The sequence below is a fragment of the Silene latifolia genome, chromosome 8 (genome assembly GCF_048544455.1).
Source record: "Silene latifolia isolate original U9 population chromosome 8, ASM4854445v1, whole genome shotgun sequence".
NCBI classification, from domain to species: Eukaryota; Viridiplantae; Streptophyta; class Magnoliopsida; order Caryophyllales; family Caryophyllaceae; genus Silene; species Silene latifolia.
The window spans coordinates 73,360,715-73,371,601 of NC_133533.1; the positions used below are offsets into that span (position 1 = coordinate 73,360,715).

The window sequence follows — 10,887 nt, forward strand, 5'->3', positions numbered from 1 at the left end:
GCCAAACCCAAAGTTAAAGTAATTGCAGCGGTGACATTGAAGTCTTATTTGAGGAAGGGGTGTCCTTTGATCCTATGCCTTGTGAGAGACCATAGTATGGTGAGTTCGACAGTTGATCATATAGCAGTGGTGGGAGAGTTTCCAGATGTTTTTCCGGAGAAGATACCAGGTTTACCACTAAAGAGGGAGATAGATTTCAGTGTGGAGCTGAAACCAGGGACGGGACCAATTTCTACGGCCCCGTACCGCATGGCTCCTAAGGATTTGGAGGAGCTGAAGAAGCAGCTGGATGATTTGATTGATAAAGGATACATTAGACCTAGCGTATCACCGTGGAGAGTACCAGTTCTGTTTGTGAAGAAGAAAAATGGGAGTTTGAGGTAGTGTATCGATTACAGAGAGCTGAAGAGGGTTACAGTAAAGAATAAGTATCCTTTGCCATGGATAGATGATCTGTTTGACCAGTTTAACGGGGCAGCAGTCTTTTCCAAGATTGAATTGAGGTCGGGTTACCATCAGTTGAAGATTCGGGATGAGGACATACCAAAGACAGCTTCTACATCGAGGTATGGTCACTATGAGAATGTGGTGATGACGTTTGGGTTATCTAATGCACCTGCAGTGTTTATGGATTTGATGAACAGGGTATTTAGTCAGTTTTTGGATCGGTTTGTGGTGGTGTTCATAAATGATATCTTAGTCTATTCCAAGGCTAAGGAGGAGCATGATGAGCACTTGAGGTTGGTGTTGCAGAATTTGCGTGGCAATCAGCTATATGCAAATTTTTCTAAGTGTGAGTTATGGCTCGAGGAAGTTGCCTTTCTGGGGGCATGTGATATCTAAGAAGGATGTAGCTGTGGATCTGGCAAAGATTGAGGCAGTCACTCGGCTGGAAGCACCGAAGAATATGTAGAGATCAGGAGTTTCTTAAGTTTGGCAGGGTACTATCGTCGGTTTGTGAAAGACTTTTCTAAGATAGCCAGACCTATGACAGCGTTAATGAGGAAAGAGAACAGATTTCATTGGGATGAAAGTTGTGAGACGGCGTTCCAATCATTAAAAGAGCGTTTGACCACAGCTCCGGTCTTAGCATTACCTGAAGGGTGTGAGAACTTTGAGATATATACAAATGCTTCAAAGAATGGTTTGGGTTGTGTGTTAATGCAGAATGTGAAAGTAGCTGCCTATGCTTCTAGGCAACTGAAGCCTTATGAGGAGAACTATCCGACACAAGATCTGGAGTTAGGTGCAGTTGTGTTTGCTCTCAAGATTTGGAGGCACTATATTTATGGGGGCGACCTTTAAGGTGTTTGTTTTCAGATCACAAGAGTCTCAAGTACATCTTCACTCCAAAGGAGTTGAACATGAGACAGATGAGGTGGATGGAGCTGATAGGGGACTATGACATGGATATTATATACCATGAAGGGAAGGCGAACGTTATTGCAGATGCGCTGAGCAGGAAGAGTGTGCATTCTCTATGCACAGCTATGTCTTTGATGAGGTTGCGAGATGAGGTGGGGAAGATAGGGATTCATATGATACAGAAAGGGGATGCTAGAGGTGACTTGACAGTGGAACTAGATCTTTACGGTGATATTCGCAGGAAACGGGTTTTGGATCCTAAGATTGAGGAGTAGAGAGCTGGAGTAGAGAAGGGGACAGTGTCTCAGTTCTCTATTCATACAGATGGCAGTATGAGATTTGATGGGAGATGGTGTCTTTCTGATCGAGGCCATTTCGTGTTCACAATTAAGTAGATGTGGTCGTTGGTCAATGGTCGATACAAAACACAATTTATACTTCACAAACAACTCTACAATTAGTAAAGAGGCAAGTAAAGGTCGGATCCCAAGGGACGGGTATTGAAATGAGAATTCTATTGTAACTAGTAGTGTCTAGGGGTGTCACAAATTGGGTTGATATAGAAGGTTACTTAACTAGAATAACAATGAAAATAAACAAGCAAGATGAATAAAATAAGGGGTGTAAACAATTGATTAAAGGCACTAGGGTGTCATGGGTTCATAGGGGAATCATGGGATATGATCATACAAACATGTTCTCAAATTATAAGCAAGCAATTATTGTTGTGATGGATTGAGTTGGGTTATATCTTACAATCCTAGGAAAGTTTGGGTCCCGGAGCCGAATCGATTAGATTGTACAACACCTACAAGTCGACTTAATCTTTCCTACTCAACACAAGCATGGTGTAACAAGACTCGAGTTGGGTTATGTCTTACAAGTCTCATTGAAAAGATAGGAGATGATAGTAAATGCAAGGATTCATAGGCTTAACATTTCATCAAATATAACATGTGCATGTATTAAGATCAAAACAAGCAAGCAAATAAGATATGAAAGCATATTAATTTAAGCATGAATCATTCCCCATGTTGGTTTCCCCTAATCACCCATTAAACCCTAGCTAAGAGACTACTCACTCATTATCATGTTGATCATGCTAGCAAGGTTGTCAATCATACTAACAATATGAAACATGATGAATAAATGAAAGTAATTAACAATAATTAAAAAGGGATTAAGAGATTATACCTACTAATGATTCCAAAATAATAATGCAAAAAATAATAGAAGAACTTGATGATTGATGGAAGGTTGTCAATCTCCCAATAAACCCAATAATCTTCTAATTACCCAAAATAAAGGAAGAACAAGAGAGAGATTAAAGAACTAAAACTTGGATTAAAACTTGATTAATACTTGATTACAATATTTGAGAGAGATTTGATTGATATTAACTACACTAATTATTGATAAGAAGAACATGCTCCTCTAATTAGACTAATGGGGTATTTATAGTGAAAATTAGGGAGGATGCATTAGGGTTAACTAAGGGCTAAACTAGTAATTACAATTTTTAAGTTGAGCAAGGAGGACCCGGTATTTTCTGAGAGAAGGGCTTCTCTTTTCGTAGCTTGAAGAATGAAATCCGTGCTGTGCAGGAATCCGGGCGGATTAGAGTCGGGACGGCCGGATTTGGGCGGTGCAATCCGGGCGGATTCAGGAGAGGGACGCTCGGATTGTTGAGGGGGAATCCGAGCGGATTCCAAGGAGGGACGCTCGGATTGTTGAGGCTGGACGGACGGATTGCCTGCAATCCGTTCGGATTGTTGGTCAGCGTCAATTCTTCTTCTTTTCTTCCCTTTTCTTCATAAATTCCTTGGGGATTTCATTGGGGACGCAAGGATCCGTTCTCAACATTGTTCTTCTACTATGATATGTACAAAGGCCTTCTAGTCTTGTCTCTTCTTGATGCTTGGTCATTGAATACAATCAATTTAGCCTCGTTTTGCCATGAAAATGCAAGATTCTTACTCCTTTCCTACCAAGGGATCAAAATCTCAAAGAATATGCAAAACAAAGAACTAAAGATAAGAAATGACCCAAATAGGCACTAAAAAGCATGGGAACAAGGCTAATTCGGGGGCTAAATATGCGCTAATTATGGTCACATCAAATATCCCCAAACCGAACCTTTGCTCGTCCCGAGTAAAAAGGTGACAAAGACTAGGACCAATACTAACCTATCCTAATAATAATAGCCGATATGAGACAATTAGCGGGTCTCACTCCGCCCCTTCAACTCACAACAAGACAACCATGAGGTAGGATGCCTTCTTGCAAGGCAAGGTGGGTCTTGCCAAAATGGCGACACATCCAATCATTAAGCACACAAAATCGAGTAATGGATGCATCTACAAAACAATAGCCACTTTCCTCATCTAAGTGGCGGAAATTATCTACAAGGGAAGTAATTCAAGGGTACACAATCCTTCATAGATGCAATTTGTTCAAACTACTAAGCCTAGAAGGGTACCAATAAATCACCTCCAAAATGTGTCAAGCTAGGGTACCTTTGTCCTCAATCGTTAAATGCTATTGTCAAGAGTAGACTCCATATGGTGTTAGAAACACTGGAGGATCGCGGAATTCCCCCTCTTGCCTAGACAAGAAGAAGGGTCGTCCCCTCTCTACCATGCACAAAAATGGATATGATAGATAAAGGGATCGATAGATATTTGAGTTTCACTTTGGGAGTTTGCTTTCATTGTTGTTTTCCCCCCAAATTTCTTGTGTCATTTGACATTTGAGAACACTTTCTTTGCCATTTCTTTTTGATTTTTGGCATTTCAATACTTGACAACTTTTTGTATTTCTTTTTGAACATTTTCAAAGTCACCCCATATGTAGTGAGGGTGCCTTATATTTGAAGCTTTAGGAGTTCTATTTTTGCTCCTCTTTTCATTTGATGCATTTTTGCAAACTTTCTTTCACTTTTCATTTCATTGAACTCAAGTTGGTTTCTTTTTGTGCCCATTCCCTTTGATGACAAAAATGTGGTAGAACATGGATGATGGATGCATGGTTTCAAGGGTCACCTTGGAATAAACGGTAGCCAAGGAGTTATCACACCACAAGGTACTCTTGACTCGGCCTTAAACCATGGGTCAAAGGATACTAGCATGACACATCCTAGGGTGTTTTACAAGCATTGTAACAAGCAAAGTCTTAAGAATAAAAAGCATCTACTAGGGCCTATATACACTTGTCAAGCTTCCCAAATAGACGGTTTCGCAAAATTTTTCTAACATGCAAACTACATGCCATGATGCAACTAACATATACACATCCTAATGCAAATGATTCTACCAACTAATATGCCATATAAGCTAAATGCAATCCTAAGTTCACATTGTTTTTACCGCATCAATCAAAATAAAGCCACATAGTCATTAACATAAAGAGGAAAAAGGAGATTGGAAAGATCATACCATGCGGTCTTCAATATCCTCATGTCTCGGATGTGGCGTAGTCAATCAAAGTGAACAAGGATGAACACAATATATACAAAACAATATATACAAGTCTACACTACAAAGGAAATGAACTTGTTTTTGGATTTTTCAATTTTTTCAATTTTTATGATTTTTGAAATTTTTCAATTTTTATGGTTTTTTGAATAAAAGTTAAGTGTTAGAATTCCCATCCCCACACTAATATGGGCATTGTCCTCAATGGCCAAAATGATGGAAATTATGCAAAGATGATGCATGATTTCTATACTAAATGCAATTCTATACTAAGCTATACTACATGATGCATGGTTTTTGTTATGACGGAGAGGATAATTTAGATTACCTCCCGTTGTGTATGCATTAACTTCCCCAAACCGAGTGAGACACTATTGGTAATGTTCAAGGATGGGTATAGTTCATGCACACACTATGCTATGCATGAAACTAGATTGTCAATTTGGATTTTACAAATGGGAACAATAAAAGAAGAACACCTCAATGGAACCGAGGTGTGAGTCCTTTGATGTTGCTAGGACTAAACCAACAATGATCAAAATGAAATAAAGTACAAGGAAACAAGACACAAACTTCTTTTCATGAAAAATAAAGATAAAGGTGAGAGATGAGAAAACTTCACTTGAACTAAGGTGGGTGCCTCTTGCCCGCTCCACCTAGCTATGAAGTAGTCTCCTAGATATCGGCATCATCTCCTTCAATATCGGTATCCCAAATATCTTTAGAAGCATCACTTAAACTTGGATCCATGAATTCATCTTCACTCTCAAGCTTCACCGTATCACCTCCACAAGAATCCCCACTCTCTTCCCCTTTGCGACCGTTCGCCCCTTCATTAGCCTTCTCCGAGTTAGGAAAGAGCAATTCCATTTGAGCCCATGAGGGGAAAGCTCATTCCTCACTAATCCGTCCTTTTTGAGCCATCTCATAGTATTGGGGGTAAAGAGCATAATAAGTGTCCACGAAGGTCTCATATTGACGGTAGTGTAAATCTTGCAAAATTCCCGTGACAAAGTCGTCACGGGGGAGGATGAAGGGATTCGGATGGTTATATGGTTGGTAGGGAAAGGGGTAAGGAGGCACTTTTATCTTCTCATTTTGACTTTGTTGTTCTTGTTGTGGTGGTGGATTTTGTGGAGGTGGAGTTTGCCTTGTTTGACTTGGGATGAGGTAGGAGGGCATTGGGGACAAGCTTCCTCTTCTTGGGGAGATCCGAGGTAGATCGTGTATTGGTAGATAGAGTGGATCGCTCCCTTTTGTCAACCACTTTATCCTCTTATCAACCCCCTCAAGGGTTATCCAATGGTGTTGGGCGACAAGTAGATCTTCATTAATTCTTGTTCCCCCCGTAAGTGGAGTGTACTCATTGTTCTCATTGAACCTTGGGTTGAAGTGCTTTGCAAGTCTAGTTATGAGTCCACCATTCACTATGTGCTTCATTCCATCATCGTCCCCATTTCTAAACCTTGCCCACTTCTCTAGCAAAACTAGAGGTGCGTTGAAGTGATACCTATCTCTCCCTTGAATGTTGAGGTATGATTCCATAAATACAAGGTCCAATTGGTTGACAATGGCCGGATCTCGACGGGCGAAAAGAGTACCCGAAATAAATCGATATGTAAGCCTCAAGATCGGGTTTTGGATGTGAAAAGCAAGACACTCTTTGGTAAGAATGAAATACCGGCCCGTCATGGCCCTCCACAATGGTGCAACACTATACTTTTTGGGCTTTGATGTTCGGGTAGGCGAAACATCAAGTCCGAACACATTGGCAAACACGACAAGGGTCATCATCCTAGAAACATTTTCCAACCGAAACTCTATGCATATCACTTTGTTTACGGTTGTGATCTCCAAAAAGCTTAAGAATTCTAGCACAAGGGACCGATAGGTGGGTTCATACATGCGAAAGAGGGTTGAAAGACCAAAAACCTCAAATAAAGCCTCCACTTGGTGAAAAATTCCTAGCTTTCTCAAGGTAGAATGACACAAAAATTTAGTAGGAAGGATATTCTTACTTAGGAGCCGGTGGAAGACCAATCGCTGCACATCATCAAGGAATTCCACATTCGAGAAATCATCGAGCCTTGTGAGATCTACAATTTCTACATGTTCCCTTCTAATGGTGTTGAGATGTGAGGTAGAGGAACTTCCCACCATCCTTGGTCTTCTTGCACTTCTAAAGGAGGATCTCCTTGGTGCCATTCTTGCTTCTTTTGTTGGGTTCTTTTGATTTGAAGATTTGCTAAGTATGTTCCTTGTTGATTGAGTGTTGAAAACCCTAGAAAATTGGGGGTTTTTGATTTTGTGGGTGAAGAGAGTGAATTGGATATGTATGGGAGTCATAAGGAGGTGTGTTTTATAGGGTAAGTGGAAGGAATAGTGATGTGGCATTATATGGGTGGTGGGGTGTATTTTAATTGGAGAAAGTCGGGTCGAGAAATAGTGGGAGGAGACGAGCGGATTCGGAGGGAAGACGCTCGGATTCTCTTTTCACGGGACGGGCGGATTCTGGGCAATACACCCGGATTCTGCCACAGAGTGGAATTCCAAAATTTTTGTCGCCATAAGACGGGCGTCCCGAGCGAGAGACGCTCGGATTCTTCAAGGGTTGGACGGGCGTCTTATTGAGAAGACGGGCGGATTCTTCGACAGAGATGTTTCTTGAAATGCACAGGCGGAGAGACGAGCGTCTTTCCATAAATCCGGCCGGATTCAACCAGACGGGCGTCTTCTTCCATAGGACGCTCGGATTTTATGAGACGGGCGTCTTTCTAAAAATCCGCTCGGATTCTTTAACAGTCAAGAATTCTTCAATTTTAGCTCAGGTCAGGACGGACGACTTCTCAGCAGGATGCTCGGATTGTTGAAGACGGACGGATTCTCAGGAATCCGCTCGGATTCTTCCCTATTGTACACGAATTCAGCTCCACCCGTGCACAAACGCATTCCCTTATCATTCTTTCTTTCTTTCTTTCAAATCTTGTGTTCTTCATTGTGGGGGCACTACTAAGGCATGAATAGCCTAGGCAATTGCCATCCCCACACTAAGGTAAAGCACTACACATCAATTGAAGTCGTTAGTCCCTCCCTCACTTCTCTCTTACATGACAATTATTTTGATCAAAGTAAATAAAAATCCAAAAATGACAAAAATGCAATACAAGAATTGAAATGTAAGTTAGGGAGTTAGAAATATTTACAAGTGGTGGTTTAGGGAGGACTCCACCAAACTCTCATTCTTGATGAGATGTCAAGGGGGCATGTTCAAGGTGTTGTTGATGTTGCTCAACACCTTGAAGAAGTAATCAAAAGCTTGTTCATTATTGTGGTAGAGGTCCTCAATAGACCGTGGCCCTTGTTGTTGATCATGATCGATGGCATGCCCAATGTAGGAATTAAAAATCCCTTCAAACTCGTCGTCCCAAAGACCACAAACTTCATTGAGTTGATCATTGAAAATCTCTTGCTTAGATGGAGACAACTCTCCCAATTTCTTCTCTTGGCCAATGAGGCCATCTTCTTCTTCCTTGGTTGATTTTGATGAGCCTTGCAAGCTCTCCTTGTCACGATTCACTTGCTCTTTGAATGGAGCATCTTCATCTTTCTTCTTCCATTGGAGTTCCGATCTCTTCCTTTCATCCTTCCGGCTATAATGATCAATCATGAAACATGGCTCATGCAAACGAGGAGCTCTCATGGTCTTGTCAAGATTAAAAGTTATGCTTTCATCTCCCACTTCTAGAGTGAGCTCTCCATGTTTCACATCAATCACCGCACCGGCGGTGTGTAGGAAAGGTCTTCCTAAGATGATTGGAATGTTGGAATCTTCCTCCATATCAACAATGACAAAGTCCACCGGGATGAAAAACTTCCCAATTCGCACGAGGACGTCTTCCCATATCCCTAATGGTGTCTTCGTCGATCTATCGGCCATTTGAAGTGTGATATTGGTGCATTTAAGCTCTCCCATTCCCAACCTTTTACTCACCGAGTACGGCATGACACTCACACTAGCCCCTAGATCACATAAGGCTTTGTTGATCGTCGTGTCGCCAATGGTACACGGTATTGAGAAGCTTCCCGGATCCTTTAACTTTGGAGGTGAACTCCCTTGAAGTATTGCACTACTCACCTTAGTGAAGGCGATAGTCTCAAGTTTCCGGATCGACTTCTTCTTTGTGAGGATGTCTTTCATGTACTTTGCATAGGCCGGAACGTGATTGATTAATTCCGTGAAAGGAATTGAGACTTCTAAGTTCTTCACAATCTCCATGAACTTTCCAAGTTGATCATCAAATTTGGGCTTGGCTTGACGACTTGGAAAAGGAAGTCTAATCACAATGGGCTCCTTGTCTTTGGCCTTGTCTTCATTTTTCTTTGAACTTTCTTCTTTTGATGATTCTCCATCTTTGGAGTTTTGCACAATTTCTTCCTTTTCACTAGCTTCCACAACTTCATCCTCAACTTGCTTCTTCGGTGCTTCATACCTTGTACCACTTCTCAAGTGAATGGCACTAACCGTTTCATGTCTAGGGGGATTACTTTGAGGTGGTAATTGCCCCTTTTGTCTTTGTGAGCTTGAAGATGCTAGTTGAGTCAATTGTGTTTCCAACATCTTGGTGTGAGCAAGAATGTTGTTGATGGTGGTGTATTTTGCTTGGCTATCTTTTTGCATTTGAGTGAAAAATTCTTGTTGATTCTTTTGCATTTGGAGGACCGCTTTTTGGACATCAAAACCTTGGTCATTTTGGTGATTGTATGGATTTTGATTTTGGTAGCCTTGGTTTTGATTGTAAAAGGGTCTTTGATTTTGGTTTCTCATGGGTAGTGGAGTGTATGTTGTTTGAGGGTTTTGAACATTTTGGCTTTTGTATGAGAGATTTGGATGGAACTTGGTGTTTTCATTGTAAAAATTTGAATAAGGGGTACCACTTTTGTAAGCTTGGAAAGCATTAACTTGTTCGGTTGTTCCCCTACACTCACTTGGGTCATGACCCAAGGTTCCACAATTCTCACATATCCCACTTGGGATTGATGAGGATGCCGTCATGGCATTGACATGATGCTTTGATGATTTTGAATTTTCCTCAAGTCTAGCCATAGCTTGTTCAAACTTCAAGTTGATTGTGTCAATGTGAGCACTAAGTTGAGCACCCAATTGAGTAACGGAGTCCACTTCATACTTTCCTCCTCTAGTAGCCTTGCGAGGTCTACTATATTGTGAATTATGGACCGCCATTTCCTCAATCTTGTTCCATGTTTGATTGTCATCAACTTCGGTGAACATTCCATTTGATCCCATATTGAGAATGTTCCTTGAATCTTCATATAAACCATTCCAAAATTGTTGTACCAAAAACCATTCGCTAAGTCCATGGTGAGGACATGAGCGACAAATACCTTTGAACCGCTCCCAAGCTTCATACAAAGATTCTTCATCCCTTTACTTAAAACCCGTAATTTGAGCTCTTAGCATGTTGGTCTTTTCCGGTGGGTAGAATTTTTTGTAGAAAGCTAGAGCTAACTTCTTCCAAGAATCTATTCCATGGGTGGCCTTATCAAGGCCCTTCAACCATTGCTTTGCGGTGCCGATTAAGGAAAAAGGAAATAAGACCCATCTAATTTGGTCTTGAGTCACGCCCGTTTGAAAGATAGCATCACAATAGTCGCAAAAGGTTTCCATATGAGAATGAGGGTCTTCACTTGGCATCCCCCCAAATTGGCTCCTCTCAACTAATTGGATGAAGGCGGATTTGGCAATAAAATTTCCGGTTAGATGTTGTGGTGTAGGAGTACCATTTGGTAGATTCTCCTCGGTGGGTATAGAGTGTGACGAGAATTTAGGCATTGTAGGTGGATTTTGTGTGGTATTGTTTAATGGGTTCTCTTCTCCTTCTATTGCGAAAGGATTGACAAACTCACTAGTGGGTTGAACAACTTCACCAACACCTCTCAAATTCCTCCTAACAAGTCTCCTATTATTCGTCAAGGTTCTTTCGATTTCACGGTCAAAAGGTAACAAATCACCTTGTAACCTTCTAGACAT

At 41.2% G+C, this 10,887-nt stretch overlaps 1 non-coding gene across 1 annotated transcript; it reads left to right on the forward strand.

Moving 5' to 3' along the window:
- The first annotated feature begins 10,210 nt into the window (after positions 1-10,210).
- LOC141597652 (small nucleolar RNA R71) lies at positions 10,211-10,317 on the forward strand. The gene has a single exon (XR_012522875.1). It is a non-coding gene; the product is annotated as a small nucleolar RNA R71 (small nucleolar RNA).
- Positions 10,318-10,887: the final 570 nt, after the last annotated feature.